This window comes from Micromys minutus (genome assembly GCF_963924665.1).
Source record: "Micromys minutus genome assembly, chromosome: 8".
Lineage (NCBI taxonomy): Eukaryota > Metazoa > Chordata > Mammalia > Rodentia > Muridae > Micromys > Micromys minutus.
Window position 1 is genome coordinate 21,136,916 of NC_137977.1, and position 15,040 is coordinate 21,151,955.

Sequence of the window (15,040 nt, forward strand, 5' to 3'; positions counted from 1 at the left end):
ACACTACACACACTGCACATGCAGAACTTTCGTGTAACTGGCTGTACGGTTGTATTTACAGCAGCAGAACTGACGTGTGAGTGATGTGTTGCACTGTGCCTCGCAATGGCCACGTTGATACTGGGTGACAGGAATTTTCAGATCCTATAGGGCCACCATCTATGCATGCATATATATGTATGCATGTACATGTGTATGTGTATAGATATATATGTATATATTATACTTACCACTGACTGAAACATTGCTATGTAATACACGGTAGCATATAAATATTAGTGCTAAAAATATATAGGAAATTGTCGGAATTTTTATGTATGAGTGAGGTGTGTGTGTGTGTGTGTGTGTGTGTGTGTGTGTGTGTGTGTGTGTGTGGTATTCACCAGAGCAGACCACTGAGGGTTTTCTATAATTCTCCACACTTCATTCCCTTAGAAGATGACTTCTCTCTGAACCTGGAGCTGTTGATTTATAGTTATGTTGACAGACACCAAGCTGTCTAATGCCTCCTGTCTCTGGGCCCCTCAGTGCTGGGGCTGCAGGCCTTGACGGGATCACACCTGGATTATTGTATAAATGCTTGGGTCCATCTTGGAATAGCTTCATAGCATTAAAGAAAAACGTCTTTTTAAAAAAGATAATTTCTGGAGTATTTCTGAGTGGTGTGTGATGATGTTTCTAGATTATATTCTATTGACCAAATACACATGAAATTGTAACTCTTCAGTAAGATAACAAGTCGCTCAGTATCCATTCTCATGAACTAAATCACCTCTAACATGGTAAGTGATATTTAACAAAGTTTGAAAATAGCATTCAGTACATTATTACAGAATAAATTGATTTAAAAAAAAAAAAAAAAAAAAAAAAAAAACAGAATCTGTGGCTCCAGCTAGCTGGGGACCAAAATCTCTTTCCAGTGTGTGGAAGACAATGACAAGAGTCTTAGGTGGTGACACTGATGATTCATCGTGTGAATTTTCCCCACCCATCCCATATTTCCACATGACACATGAGGACACCATGCCTCGGAACACTAACTCTTTGAAATAAGCTATAAAACGGACAGTTTGGCTTTCTCAGTGTTTTCTTATGAGTGCAGATTCTGGCCAAGTCACAGCATGTTCTTACCAAAATTCTCCCATACAACTAAGATGACAAGATATTCTTTTTTCTCTTCCTGTCATTAAATCGTAATGAAGTGTTGGTGACCTACTGTTATGGTTACCATTATTGCTATGGCAACAGTCCTATATATTCCAAAAAGAGAAAAATTAGATTATTTCAGTGTATAATAGCATCAAAGGCCCTCTCTCAGAAGCAAATGTAAATTTTACTATTCTGAAACTATCTGTTTTATACTTTCTGTGATTTAGTTCATTATTTCTTAACATTATCACATTATATGCACTAATACCTGATAAGGTTTAGCAAGCTTTTTTCTGTACACAAAATAATCAGCTTATAAACATAAAAGCATCTGGGGCTGGAGGGGTAGCTCAGCAGTGAAGGTCACTAGCTTCTCTTACAGAGTCAAGGTTCTATTCCCAGCACATACAGTGGCTCACAATCACCTTTAACTCCAATCCCAAGGAATCTGAGTTTTCCTTCTGGCCTCTGGAGACACTATACACGTGTGGAGAAGAGACATGCATGGACAGAACATCCACCATAAAATTAAAAAATAAGAATGATTACAATCAAAGGCTTATTTAACCCATTTTGGGGATGTCAGATCATCATGGTCAGTTGGTCTGGCTAATTCGGGACCATAGCAGTACAGTGTGCATCTTGGCCAGGAACATGTACTGAGACACAGCCACTTACCTCAGGGTCCCATGATATCATTTTAGGCAAGACAGCCACTCCCAAAATGCTCTGGTAGGTCCTTCCATTAAAGTCTCTACCATCTCCTAAAAACCACAGACCAGAGTCAAGCTTTGCCATGTGGATCTTTACCTCTAGTTGCAAACTGCAGTGACTGGCATTCTGAACAGCTCTTTCATATATTCATCCTCTCAGAACTTCATGAGACTAGAGTCGTTGGTAGGCATTGCAAACTCCGTTTCCTCGGTAGGAAAATTATGCACACTATCGTTTGCCTATCCAACAACAACTCCTGGCACCATTCCATTGCTATTGGTAACAGAATCTTCACATTTTTGTGGAAGAAAGATGTCATTCTTTAATCCAGATATGGATTTGTTTTTCCAGTCTTTACTATGGATACACTATGCAATCTGTAATCTACCAGCATTATGGGAAGATACTTTCCTTCTGTTTCTTCCTTTAAAAAAATTTTTGCTTCTGATTTAAACAGCCAGCACAGCTATTTCTATTGTCCATGCTATTTTCTGTCTTAGAGGTAATTTAAGAACAGAAGTTGCTAAAAACATGTAACCAAAAGAACAAGAAAGAGGAGGAGGAGAAAGAAGAAGAAAGAGGAAGAAAAGGTCTTACCCAAGGTTCCCTCCCGCTACATTTACCTCTGAAATAAAATATTAGCTCAGCTTCTGGACTTTGTCATACTGAAAACACTTACCAGTTTTAAGTGTGTTCTAGTTGAGTTATAAGGTATTTAACATTTATCATTAAATTGAAATTAGTTGAGATAATTGGGCCGCTTCCTTTACCATTTGTGTCTGTATTTGTTAGTTTTCTCATTGCTGTGACAAGCTGTGTGATTAAATATCTGTTCAAGAAACAACTCACAGGAGGGTGGGTTTCTTCCTGTTTATATTTAAAAGGGATGCAATCCATCATTGTGGAAAGATCCTGGTAAGAGTATCTTGAGGCAAAGTAGTCACCCTTGTGACAGTCAGAGAGCAGGAAAGGATGAAGGCTTGCTTCTTCCTGTGTATTCAGTCCAGAAATTCAGTCCATGGAATGGTTTCATGCTGGTCAAGGTAGTCACTCCCACCTCAGTAACATAGTTGAGGTGATCTCTTACAGGCATGCCCAGGAGTTGATCTAATCTAGATAATTCTTTATAGATGTGCCCAGAGATTTGCCTGAGAGGTAAATCTAGATCCTATCAAGTTGGAAGTCAGTATTTGCCATATTAGAATCCTTTCATTGGTGCTATCTCAGTCCTGCTGCTCTAGAGAAGACTTAAGAAATGCCAAGAATGAATGTAGAACGTGAAAGGCCTTGTCTTATTTCAGACTTTGGAGAAAATGTTCCCAAACTTCCTCTGCTTGGTATGAGGTTGATTAAACACTTGTCATATGTGCCCTTTATTATGTTGATACGTGTTTATTTTATACCAGGTTAATCATAAATGATGTTTGACTTTGTTGATGAGCATTTCTGCATCTATTGAGATAATCATGTGATATCTGCCCTAGAGTCAATTTATGCCATATGGTTTGATTTGTGTATGCTGACTTATTCTTGAATTTCTTAAATGTAGGCAGCTTGTTTATGATGAACGATTATTTGATGTATATTGGTTTTGTTTGAAAGTGTTTTACTGTGAATTTTTTGCTTCCATGTTCATCGATATGATTAACTGTTGTTTTCCTCTTACACATTAGGATAAAAATATCACAGAGAACTTGTGAATATTTTGGGGCCACTTCTGTATACTATCATATCATCTGGAAAAAGCAATACTTTGAGTCTTCCTTTTTAATTTTTATCACCTTGACCCTAGTCCTGGGCACTGTTGTTGTTGTTGTTGTTGTTGTTGTTGTTGTTGTTGTTGTTGTTGGGAGATTTATAATGACCGCTTCTATTTTCTTAAAGGTTATGGGTCTATTTAAATTGTTTATCTGATCTTGATTTAACTTTGGTGAGTTGTATATATTGAGAAAATTATCCATTTCTTTAAGATTTTCCAATATTTTTAGAACAGTTTCTTTTTTGAAAATTTTTTTTACTTATTCACTATAAATCCTGCTCACTGTCCCACTCCAGGTGATCCCCTCTCAGAATTCTTCCCCCATCTCCCCTCCCTTTCTCCACTGAGTGGGTGGGCAGACCCCCTGGGGTTAACCTCCTCAATGGTCTCGGTGTGGCAGGCCTCTACTGGCTACCCTTGGGTTGTATTGTTCAGGATCTGCAGATCAGAAGAAGGTGGACAGAGAGGTGGGGGGGGGGAGAATGGATGTCTGCCTGGGCTAACAGACTGCTCAGGGCAGCTCTGCTTGCTCCAGAGGACTCAGTGAGCAGAGAAGATAGATAGGAAAGGGGACACTTACCTGTTTGTTTCCAGATCTGCAGCTCTAATGAAGAAAAGAAGAAAGGTAGGGCAAGAATGGAGCTCCCCCTGGGCTAGCAGGCTGCTCAGGCTAGTGTAGGTTTTTTAAAGTAGAACCTAATAATTCTTTGGATTTTCTTGGTATCTATTGTTATGTCCCTCTTTTCATTTCCTTTTTTCATTTTTTTTTGTTTGTTTGTTATTGTTGTTGTTGTTAGTTTGAATATTCTGTGTCTTTTAGTTAGTTTGGATAAGGGTTTTTCAATTTCGTTGATTTTCTCAAAGAATCAACTCTTAGTTTCACTGATTCTTTGTATTGTTCTCTTTGTTTCCTTTCTGTTAATTTCAGCCCCGAGTTCATTCATTTCCTGTTATCTATTTCTCTTTGGTGCATTTGCTTCTTTTAGTTCTAGAGCTTTCAGGTGTGCTGTTAAGTTGCTGGTATGAGATATCTCTAATATATGAATGAAAGTGCTGTGGATTTTCCTCTTAATGCTGATTTCAATGTGTCAACTACGTTTACATGTGTTGTGCCTTCATTTTCGTTGAATTCTAGGAAGTCTTCAATTTCTTTCTTCCTTTCTTCCTTTCTTCCTTTCTTCCTTCCTTCCTGTCTGTCTTTCTTTCTTCCTTCCTTTCTTTCTTTCTTTCTTTCTTTCTTTCTTTCTTTCTTTTTTTCTTCCTTCCTTCCTTCTTTCCTTCCTTCCTTCCTTCCTCCTTCCTTCCTTCCTTCCTTCCTTCCTTCCTTTCTTTCTTTCTTTCTTTCTTTCTTTCTTTCTTTCTTTCTTTCTTTCTTTCTTTCTTTCTTTCTCTCTGTCAGACCCCAGTAGCCACTTAGTGAAAAGTTGTTCAGTTCCCATGAGTTTGTAGGCTTTCTATTGTTTCTGTTGTTGAAATCCAGCTTTAGTCCATGGTGATAGGATACAGGGGGTTCCTTCAGTTTCCTTTTATCCATTAAGCCTTGCATTGTGACTAACTATGTGATCAATTTTGAAGAGAGTTCCATGAGAAAATATATTTCTAAGAAGAATATGTTCTTTTGTGTTTGGGTGAAATGTTTTGTAAATATTTGTTAGGTCCATTTGAATCACAGTGTCTTTTAGATCTGTTCTTTCTGTTAGTTTTTGGTTAAATGGCCTGTCCATTGGTGAGAGTATGGTATTGAAGTATTCCACTATCAGTGTATGGGGAGGTCAATGTGTGATATAAGTTTTAGTTATGTATCTTTTACAAATGAGTGTGCCATTGAATTTGGAGCATAGTTGTTTAGAATTGAGAAGTTATCTTGATATATTCTTCCTTCAGTGAGTATGAAGTGTCCTTTCCCATCTCTTTTGACTAATTTAGATTTGAAGTCTATTTTCTTAGCTATTAGAATAACTACACCAACATACTTCTTGGGCCCATTTGCTTGGGAAATCTTTTTTCAATCCTTGACTGTGCTAAGATCTATCTTTAATGCTGAGTTGTGTTTCTTATGTGCAGTAGAATGATGGATGCTGTTTTACATTCATTTTGTTAGTCTGTGTATTTTTATTAGGGAATTGAGACCATTGATATTGAGAGACATTAATGTCCAACAATTATTATTCCCTATTGTTTCTGTAGTGGTAGTGTGTATGATGTATGGGTGTGGGTGTGGTTCCAGCCCAGGGCTCAACCTAGAGTTCCTGGGGATTAACTGGTGAGAGTCCACATTCAACTCCTGATAGATAATGCCAAGGACAAAGTGCTTCTTCTTGGGAACTGTTTGAGTGGCTGGGTGAGCTCTCTTCTGAATATTGTTTCCTAAGCTTCCAGCACATTGTATGTTCTTCCATGTTCATGGCAGGTCACTCTCTGCAAGTCTGCTACTGACCTGCATGCCAATTGTCTTGAGAAACACCCTTAAAGACTTATTCAGGATTCATTACACAGTCTTTTGATGTCTATAGTCCAGTAAAGTTGACAGATAAGATTCACTCTAATAGTTTTGACCCTAACTAATAGTAATCCTTAAGACTCTATGTTAGTGTTGGGCCATTTGAAGAAGTAGGCACCTCTTCTAGTCTATGTGACTTGAATTTGGTCAGAAAGGTTCTTTACTATTCAGCAACCTGGGATGAACTGGTCAAGGTCCACAGCAAGCTCTCTTAGAGTTCTCTGACTGGATTGCCTGGTGTGTGGGTCTAGGAAGCTGTTCCTAATCACTGCTTTGGCCAGGACCGGACTGGAGCCTTGGTCTTTAGAACCTAGCCATAATATTGAGTAGATGAAGAGAATATCTGGAGTTTGAGTTTGCCTGGAGCCTGGAGCCATCATGGCTAACCTTATGATGGTTCAGAATTGGAGTCCAGTCTCTCAGAGGATTGCCTGCAATGTGGGACTGCAAGAAGCCACCTGGAACACAGTTAGAATACTATGCTTAGCAAAAAAAGTTTTCAAAACAATCTGATGTGCCCTGTGTTCTAGGATAATGTTGACTATAGTCTACACTCTCCTTCCATGTGTAAAGGGCATCTCTCTTCAGACCACACAACGTGAGTTGGAAGAAGTTGTTCGGTTATTGTGGCACTGTGCCACAGTGTGATGTTTTTCCCTTTTCACTCCATCTGTTTTCTAATTTCTCACCTGAATTCCTTCACTTTCATAATGTTATATTTATGAGTGATGGTTAATGAGAGAAAATTCTGAAATTTCTTCCAGAGAGGAGCATTGAGAAGTCCATTCTGCCATACTGAAAATGTCACTCCTTGACATTTAGTTTAGTTTTGTGTTTTATGTTTTAATTATACAACTGTGCATTAGGTCAAGTTTACTGCCCCCCCCCCTAATTTTTCCAAACCAGTGATACTAGAATTTCCTTTGTGGCTCTCTAGCTTTATAATCCAATGACATAATACTAAAATCTATATTTTGCCTGGATTTTCCTTCTCTATAAAATTTCTTTTGTTAGCTTAACTAAGCATATCCAAATATCTCTTTGTATATGACTTAAGAGAACATTACTAAAAGCCAAAATTTGGTTACTTTGTTCAGGTTCATCATCTCTTCATGCATGCATGAATTAAGTTATGGTTTTAATAATCATCCAATGGATGTCAAAAAAGTAAAAAAAAAAAAAAAAAAAAAAAAAAAAAAACAAACAAACAAAAAAAACCAACAAAAACCTTAAGGAATACCAGAAAGGTCAAACTTGATTTGATCCAGAGGCTTGACAACCTGGAGAAAGACCTAAGCCAGCTTCACTCCATTATACTTTCAACACACATTTTTAATGGAGACATGAGAGTTTCTCTTATTTATACTTAGTTCAGATGATTACAGAGTAACATCACCTAGGTTACAAACAACAACCATTCATTCCTCACAATTGCAGAGACTAGAATGCTGAAGTCAGGATGCCAGCATGGTAGAATGTGGTAAGGACCTTCTTCTTTATGTCAAGATGCCAGGATGATAGGGTTGTGATAGGGGCCTTCTTTCTTTTGCCTACACATGCCCTTTCCATAGGGCATGCAGAAAGGAAGGCCTCATGTTTTTTCCTGTTGTATAACAAAATGAATACTATTACAAGAGCTTCAGTTTTATGGTTTAATTTATGTACAGTCACCTTCTAAAGACTCTACCTTCAAATAACATCTCTTAAAGGTTAGGCCATACAACATCAAACTAAGTGGACAGAAATTTAACGTATTTCCACTAGAATCAGGGACAAGACAAGGCTGTTCCTATCTATTCAATATAGTACTTAAAGTTCTAGCCAGAGCAATAAGACAACAAAAGGAGATCAAGAGGGTACAAAATTGGAAAGGAAGAAGTCAAAGTATCTCTATGTAAAGATAATATGATAGTATATACAAGCGACCCCAAAAATTCTACAAAAGAACTCCTACAGCTTATGAACAGTTCAGCAAAGTGGCTGGAAAAAAAATTTACTCAAAGGATTGAGTAGCCCCCACCCCTTAATACAAATAATAAATGGGTCTAGAATGAAATTGGGAAAACAACACCCTTTACACTAACCACAAATCATATAAAATCTCTTTATATCACTCTAACCAAGAAAGTGAAAGATCTGTATGACAAGAACTTCAAGCCTAAAGAAAGAAATTGAAGAAGACCTCAGAAGAGCATCTCTCATGCTCATAAATAGATATGATTAACATAATGAAAACAGCCATCTTACCAAAAGCAATCTACAGATTCAATGCAATCCCCATCAAAATTCCAACACAATTTTTATAGACATTGAAAGAACAATTCTCAACTTCATATGGGAAAACAAAATAAAACAAAAACATGATAGCAAAAAAACAATTCTGAACAATAAAAGAACTTCTGGAAAAATCACCATCCCTGACCTCAAGCTGTATTACAGAACCATATTAATAAAAACTGCATGCTATTTTTACAGAAACAGACATGTTGATCAATGGAATCTAATTGAAGACCCAGAGATAAACCACACACCTATGGACACTTACTTTTTGATAAACCCAAAAACATACAATGGAAAAATGAAAGCATCTTCAACAAATGGTGCTACACTAGATATCTGCATGTAGAAGAATGAAAATAGATCCATACTTACCACATTGCACAAAACTCAAGTCAAAGTGAATAAAGGACCGCAACATAAAACTGGATATATACATTAAATCTCATAGAAGAGAAAGTAGTAAATACTCTTGGACACATTGCTACAGGAGACAAGTTTCTGAACAGAACTCCAATGGCTTAGGATCTTAGGTCAACAATTGATAAATGGGACCTTGTAAAACTCCAGAGTTTCTGTAAAGCAAAAGACTGTCAATAGGACAAATCAGCAGACCGAAAATTGGAAAGGAATCTTCATTAACCCTACATCTGATAGAGGGTTAATATCAAAAATTTATAACGAAGTCAACAACTTAGACACCAAAAGTAATGCAATTAAAAACTGGGGTACAGAACTAAACAAAGACTTCTCAACAGAGGATTCGCAAATAGCCTAGAGGCACTTAAATGTCCAAAGTTCTTATTCATCAAATCAACTATGAGGTTCCATCTTACGCCCATCAGAATGGCTAAGATAAAAAAAATTCAATAAATAGCACATGCCAGCAAGGGTGTGAAGCAAAGGGAACATGTCTTCATTGCTGGTGGGAATGAGAACCTGTACAACTGCTTTGCAAACCAGTTGATGTTTTCTCAGAAAACTGGGAATAGTTCTATCTGAAGACCCAGTAATACCACTCCTGGGAACATACTCAAAAGATGGTTTTATTAATCACCCAATGGATGTCATAAAAATCAATAAGAGGGCTTAAGGGACCCCAGAAAGGTCAAACTTGATTCAGAGGCTTGACAACCTAGAGAGAGACCTAAGTCAGTTCCTCTCCATCATACTTCCAACATATATTTTTAATGAAGACATGAGATTTTTTTCCCTATTTATTTTCTTAGTTCAGACTTTTACATAGTAACCTCAACCAGTGTCATCAACAACATTCCACAAAGACACTTGCTCAACTATGTGCATAGCAGCTTCATTTGCAATAGCCAAAAACTGTAAACAACCTAGATATTCCTCAACTAAAGAATGTACATGTACATCTACACAGTGGAATGATCTTCATCTATTAAAACCCAAAACATTATGAATTTTTCAGGCAAATGGATGAAACTTGAGATTATCATCCTGACTGAGGTAACCCAGTCAAAGGATATACAATGGTATGTACTCACTTATAAGCGGATATTAACCGTAAACTACAAGTGCCTGGTTACATACACTTCATAGACCCAAAGAAGCTAAACAAGAAGGAAGACCCAAGTCAGGAATCTTGGATCTCACTCTTAGGAGGAAATAAAATACTCATAAGAGGCAGATGGAGCGAGGGAACTGAGAGAGGTTTGGAGACGGGAATGAGGAGTTTGGGATCAGGTGTGGGGAAAGACAGGAGAGGTGGATAAATGACCATGAAAATGAATGGGAATCTGCAATTTACAGGGGTGAGGAGGTGGGAGGCATCTCCAGAATGAGATAGAGACACTCCAAGTATCACTGGGAGTGACATTAGCTATGTCTCACTATGTTGAAGATATGGAATCTGAAGAGGCCACTTACTCTATCCAGACAGGAATGCCAGTGGAGCAGTAAAGACACTAACCACAAAGCTTTCAACCCCAAATTTATTCTGTCTACAAGAAATGCAGGAACAAGGGGGTGGAGCGGAGTTTGAGGGAATGGCCAATCAATAACCAGCCCAACTTGAAACCCATCTCATGTAATCTCTAACACTGTTAATAATGCTCTGTTATGCTTGCAGGTAGGAGTCTACCATGGCTGTCTTCTGAGAGGCTCAACCCATCAGCAGACTCAGGCAGATGCAGACACCCACAGCCAAAGAGTGGAGCTTGAAGACTCTTATGGATGAATAGTAGGAAGGACTGCAGCCCTGAAGGAATATGAACTCCACAGAAAGACCAACAAAGTCAACTAATCTGGATCCTTGGGGCTCTCAGAGACTGAACCACCAACCAAAGAACACACATGGGCTGGGCCTATGTCTCCTGGCACATATGTAGCAGATGTGCAGGTTGGTCTTCATGTGGGTCCCAAACAACTGGAGCGGGGACTGTCCCTAAGACTGTCGCCTGTTTGTGGAATATGTTCTACTAGCTGCATCTAGCTCCTGTGGGAGAAGTATCTGGTCTTGCAAAGACTTAAAGTACCGGGGTGAGGAAGATACCCAGGGAGCCCCCATCATCTCAGAGGAGGAGATGGGGGATGGGGGAAGGAGTGTGGGAGGGGGTGACCTGAGAGGGGGACAGGAGGGGATATAAACTAAGTAAAAGAATAAATAAAATATTTATTAATTTATTTATTAAAAAAAAGATGAGGGCATAAAGAAAAACAATTTTGTCAGGGTTGAAACATGCTAGACATTTAAGAAATTAATACTTTTATGTATGTTAGTAAATGTAATTAAATTATGTTCTTCATGCAGTAACAATGGTATTTGTAGACTATACTAAGTCACGATATCCTTTTCAGTGCAATAAAGAGACCTGTTCATTGCCATTTGGTTCCAATCTTGTCGGCCAGTCTCTATTTGTATATACTTGTTTGAAGACAAGGTCAGATTTCTAAATGTGGTGGCCATCATGAATGTGAGGTTTAAGCCAAATGTCCCTGTTTGACTCCAGTAATTTAGCAGCAAATTAGAATAAACTGCACACACAGTTACCAGTTTCTATTCCTATCCAGACTGCTAAACTCAGCAGTTCAACTGGTCAACTGACAGGGCTGTGTCAGTTCCAAGGGGGACGTGAGCATGTGACCACTTTAGAATATTCTTGGAGGACTATGGCCAGTGGGTTTGCTGCATCCCCAGAGACTTAAGACCAAGAATGCCTTGGCTCGGGGACACAATACCCTGCTTTTCAGTAGGATTGAATTTACTAGACACTGACGGTTTGGTCATACCCAGATTCCTGCACTGTCAACAGCACAGCAATTCTAAAGCGAACACATCTGACTTACAGGATTAAGTGTCTTTCTGGTGTTTCGTTCATGTGCCGATGACAAGAATACCACGATCAAAACACAGTTTGGTCCTTAGATGGATACAAAATTTTAAACTGAGTTCATTCTTTCATGTCAACTATATTTAGACACAGTTGGCAGGCCATATGGATGTTTTTCCAGTTCTTTGTTTTTTTTTATCAAAAAGGAAAAAACATAGGCTAACACCAACATTTTCAAATGAGTGCCTATCCCAATGCTAGCGATTTAGGTGCCTCGCAGTATGCCTCCAGCACTTGTTTGGCCATAGAGAGAATAATCTTTTCTTTCTCAGTGGCACCTTGGATACACACCTGTTTAACATCAGGCATACAAAAGAGGAGGTGCTGATGAATTGGGTGCTGTCTAGACAACTATACTACCACACAGTGTTGCTCTGTTGGTTGCCATGGTAATGAGCAAATAAGCTCTTACAGCCCTGCTAAATAATGGGTTGTGAATATTTCCTTTACAATAGGCAATTTTCCTTTCCTTGAAATGAGAATTGGTAAAAAAAGAAAAAAAAAATCTAACTAAGGTGAAGACATAGAACCACAGCACCCAGTACTGGTTCAGAATTCCAGATAAACGCCACACTTAAACATTCCCTGTCAAAACAGCTCATTTGCTCTGCCATTTTCATCAAAGAGTCTGTCATTAGGCAGAGAGGGGCCTGAGACAACAGTGCAGAGTTCTTTTCCCGTCCCTGTTAGTCTTTCTGTCATTCAGTAACTCTTGGATTCCTTCTCTGCCCTGGCCTGAGGCTAGCCTCTGAATCACAGAGCTGAATAAAGGCATGCTTTTCTTCAAAGAACAGATAGTTTGGGGGTAACAAGTGAGGCTAACCACTCATTAGAACATGGAATGGAAGATGTTTCTGGGAATCATAAATGTAGAAAATACAGTTCTGAAGGTGTACAGAAAGGACAAGATACACCATCCGAAGGAAAACAGGAGGCATCCCAACCAAGAGAGAAAGCAGACCAAAAGAGGGGCTAAGAAAATTCAAAACCTCAGAAATACAAAGAAAAAACTACCACATCCCAGTCAGTTTTTTTAAAAACCTGAATGAGGTAGGAACATAGGATGTAACTATTTGGGGGACAGAAGCAAGAGGCAATGGGGTTCTAATCATGGAGAGCCAATGGCCATTGTAAGCAGAGGAATAGCAATTCAGAGACTTAATTCCACTTGCACAGTTGACAATGACCTAGAAGCAATGAGAGATGGGCAAGAAAGTTTAACAGGTTTGTGTAAAAGCCAGTTGTGGGCAAAACTCAAGGGCTTTGTAGTTGTTGCTACTCTTCCCTGTACAAGTTGTTGCTACTCTTCCTATGTGAGTTGTTGTTACTCTTCCTATGGGAGTTGTTACTACTCTTCCTATGGGAGTTGTTACTACTCTTCCTATGGGAGTTGTTACTACTCTTCCTATGGGAGTTGTTACTACTCTTCCTATGTGAGTTGTTGTTACTCTTCCTATGTGAGTTGTTGTTACTCTTCCTATGTGAGTTGTTACTACTCTTCCTATGGGAGTTGTTACTACTCTTCCTATGGGAGTTGTTACTACTCTTCCTATGGGAGTTGTTACTACTCTTCCTATGGGAGTTGTTACTACTCTTCCTATGGGAGTTGTTACTACTCTTTCTATGGGAGTTGTTACTACTCTTCCTATGGGAGTTGTTACCACTCTTCTATGTAAGTTGTTACTACTCTTCCTATGGGAGTTGTTACTACTCTTCCTATGGGAGTTGTTACTACTCTTCCTATGGGAGTTGTTACTACTCTTCCTATGGGAGTTGTTACTACTCTTCCTATGGGAGTTGTTACCACTCTTCTATGTAAGTTGTTACTACTTTTCCTATGGGAGTTGTTACTACTCTTCCTATGGGAGTTGTTACTACTCTTCCTATGGGAGTTGTTACTACTCTTCCTATGGGAGTTGTTACCACTCTTCTATGTAAGTTGTTGCTGCTCTTCCTATCCATTGTGAAATCTTCCACTGTTCATGCTCCTTTTACGCACTTCAGAGCTGAAATCCAGTTGGGCATGGAATCAAATAACACTCATTTCCCATGACCCTTTGCAGCTAGATATGGTTATAGCATGTGTATAACTTCAGGCTTTCCCCATTCCTCCTCTCCCTTTGTTGAATATACTTGGATAAAAGTGTATCCCAAAAGAAAAGGAACTCACCTAGGTGATAAGAAGGAAGTCCAGTGTTAAGAAGATAGAGAAGAAGTCTCAGCTCCAGGGTTTCTGTGGCTTGTAAGAATCTACATGAAAATTCCAGTGCAATGAGGCTGCATTAGTTATTTGTCTCCGCTGTAACAAAATGCCTGACAAGGACAACGTAAGAGAGAAAAGGTTCCTTTGGGCTCAGAGTTCCAGGTCACTGTCTGCAAGGTTAGAAGAGTGTGACTGGTGGCCAGAGTGAGGGTGGCTGCTCACGTTACATCTACACTCAGGAAGTGGGAAACTGAATTCTTGCTCTCAGCGTCTTTCTCCCCCTTCTTCACTCAGAGACTCTAGGGCACAGAATGGTACCAACTACATTTAAGGTAGGTTTCCCACTTCAGTTAACCTAATCAAGATAATCCTTCACAAACAGACCCAAAGAAAGGTCTCCACAGTGTTTCTAAACCCCACCCAGCTGACAATGAATATTAACAATCACGGAGCATGACAGAACGTCTTTGGGAGCACTTGGTAAAATTCATGGACTTTAGATACCAAATAGAGTTGTTACCTCAAGAAATATGATTTAAAAAAAAAAACATGGAATTCCATATGGTAATACATGTCACTCCATGAAATGAAGAACTGTAGACAGTAGATCTGTGTTTCCCAGAACTGGGGTCAGAGAGGCAGCCGAGAGTTGATGGAACAGAGTGGGTTTAGGGCAGATAAACTCTCCCTGTGATACCATCATGGTGGATACCGGTTATGACTCATCCAAACCCATGGACTGTGCATCCCAGAAGCAAACACTAATATAAACCATGGACATTAGTTATAATAATAGAACAATACTGGCTCATCAATTGTATTGAATGCATCACACTAGAACAAGGTGTTAACAACAGCAGAATTTTGGAGGGGTTGAGACCCATAGGCCGTGCACTGTATTTTCCTGTAAACCTAAAAGCACATTAAAAATAGTCAATTATACAAATTTAAACTTTAAACAAAAGCTTTAACAGAAGTAAGCATTTAATAAGTTGTTAGTACTGCTATTTCTTCCTATGCAAACAAGAACCAAGGATTTGATTTTTCCTTGAGAACCAACCAACACAACTTAGCTTACATTA

The 15,040-nt window shown here is 38.8% G+C and overlaps 1 long non-coding RNA gene across 1 annotated transcript in view; it reads left to right on the top strand.

Moving 5' to 3' along the window:
* LOC308423267 overlaps positions 1-10,924 on the top strand; it is a 49,519-nt gene extending 38,595 nt beyond the window's left edge. Inside the window, exon 4 of the long non-coding RNA XR_013975102.1 lies at positions 10,495-10,924. This is a non-coding gene — a long non-coding RNA (uncharacterized lncRNA). The remainder of the gene's footprint in view (positions 1-10,494) is intronic.
* Positions 10,925-15,040: the final 4,116 nt, after the last annotated feature.